Here is a 2,095-nt window from a genome sequence, read left to right on the forward strand (position 1 = left end):
TGGACATGGAAGCTGACCCTGGCTTCACCAACCAACGCATCACCTGAGCCCTAAACTCTGGATGCGCCCGCTCATTTGTAAGCCGCAGACGATACGTGCACAGGGTCACGAGCACGGCGGCTACGTCTCTGGGCCCCCGTGCGAAAACACAGCTTCCAGTGACTGTAAACGCAGTCCGTCTAGGTCCCCCTAGAAGCCGTATGTTCGTAACGGCATTTCCCAGCTCAGTCCACTGAGAGCCACACCCAGCGCCCAGAGTTTAGCTTCTGAATACCATTCCCCGTTGAAGGATCAGCGCTCCCTGGAGAAAGAGCCCATTCCAGGGCTGAATCACAGAAGGAGTGCAGACTGGCGAGCCCAAGAGCGAAGCCCTGCAGTGACGAGGGGGGGGGGGGGCGGCGGCGGCAACACAGTGGCCTCTGGGCATGAGCCCTTCAAGCACACTGGGAGTTTTGGCGGGGGAGGGGGGAGGTACCGGGTGTGCGACCTCAAGCAGGTCAACTGGACTCAGCTAACAGTCACCAGCGACTGAATTAACTGCAGACACGTTCATTCAATGAACTGTTGTGTGCACCTAACCTTCTCCTCCCCTACGTGCCCAGCTGCCTGAGTCCCACCGTTCAGCGTGGGGTGACTCACACGAGGGATCCTGCCAGAAAACGGCGCCACTCGCCATGATTGCCATGAGATACTTCCCGCCTCCCCCAGCAAGAAAAGAAACGCCTGAAGGGCAACCCCCCGACATCCAGAACCTCGGAGTGATGTGACCCTACACAGGTCAGAAGGTTCCAGAAGCTCCTCTGGGGGAGCCGACATGGCTCCCAGGGTTCTTGGAGGCCCGAATAACTGAGTCCAGCACCAGCCCCCTCCCACTACGATGAGCCTCTTGGCTCACGGGCTTAAGGAAAACGGCGAGGAGCCGCAGCTGGCCAGCCCCGCTCTAGATCAAAGACGACAGTGAGAACCTCAGGGCCAACTACACCTAACGCGAGGGCCTGGAAGAGAACACACTGGTCCTTCCCGCCTTTCTGTACTTCTCCCCAAAGGCCGAAAGGCACGGTGCCGACCACAACTTTCCAGTGACAAGCTCCAAAGCAGGCTCTGAAAATGCCGGCACTCACCTGGCTGGGTCCGGCACGCTCGGACAGGCCGATCGGGGGGCGGCTCCACCTCCACCTTCTTCCCAGGATCGAAGTCGTCGGCCTCTCCCTCTGTGTCACAGTGTTCCTTTTCCCGTTTCCGCTTCTTCTCCTCCTGTGAGATGAAGGCGGCGAGAGCGATGCAAGGTTTTAAGCGGATCTGCTGTTTCTATGGGAAAAGCCCTCAGCCCAGACTCCCGCCCCTGCGAGAAGCGGTGCTCGAGGAGCCCGAAGCGAAGCGAGCGCCTTCTCGGTCTGCGTTTTGCTACAGATAGGACCCCCGTTTGCTAAGCCCCTGCTGCGCCCGTCCTCTGCCCCCGGGGGTTTCGGGGCCACCACGCTGGCCACCACTTTCACCTTTCGCTTCCTCCTTTCTTCGTCGTCCAGGTATTTCTCTTTCTCGGACTTTTTCTTCTTCTTCTTCTTCTTTTCTCTGTGCCTCTCCCGCTCGTGGTCTGACCTATCATCGTAGTAACTGGAGTCGTGGCCAGACCCCGAGAGTTCAGTCACTTCGCTTCCTCCCACCTTGAGGACCAGCTTCAGGGGCTTCTCCAAGGGCTTGTCCGTGTAATCTGCAGGGACAGAGACGGCGGCTCTTACACAAGTGCTTAGAGGGAACACCGGCACCCAGCTGTGGCCCTTGTGTGGGTGTTCCGGGAGCCCAGAGGCCCAAGGAGGAGGGCCTGGTCCCCTAAGGTGGAGCACGTGAATGCCAAAACATCGGGGACCGACAGCTGAGCGCTACCTCCCCTTCCTTCTCCCGGCGTGTCCTTCCCCCTCACCACCCTCAGGGAGCTAGAGGGGTCGCTCCTGCCACTGTGTCAGGGCGAAGGCACAAGGCGGGGGCCGGGACCCGCAGCCCGACCCCGCACCGCCAAGCCCCTGGCTGCGGGAACGAGCGGCTGCAGGACCAGGCGCGGGCGGGGGCGCTTCTCCTGGAGGCCGGGCCAGGGCCG

General features: G+C 60.9%; 1 long non-coding RNA gene across 2 annotated transcripts; it reads right to left on the reverse strand.

The window, feature by feature from the left end:
- Positions 1–186: 186 nt before the first annotated feature.
- On the reverse strand, positions 187–1,940 carry LOC105311099. Of its 2 annotated transcripts, none has more exons than XR_002778760.1 (3): positions 1,922–1,940; positions 1,497–1,711; positions 187–1,254 (listed from the first exon to the last, which is right to left on the reverse strand). It is a non-coding gene; the product is annotated as an uncharacterized LOC105311099 (long non-coding RNA). The 2 variants fall into 2 exon arrangements; XR_897621.2 differs by lacking the exon at positions 1,922–1,940 and adding an exon at positions 1,885–1,905.
- Between the last annotated feature and the right edge of the window lie 155 nt (positions 1,941–2,095).

Source organism: Pteropus vampyrus, unplaced genomic scaffold (genome assembly GCF_000151845.1).
Source record: "Pteropus vampyrus isolate Shadow unplaced genomic scaffold, Pvam_2.0 Scaffold24880, whole genome shotgun sequence".
Taxonomy (NCBI): Eukaryota; Metazoa; Chordata; class Mammalia; order Chiroptera; family Pteropodidae; genus Pteropus; species Pteropus vampyrus.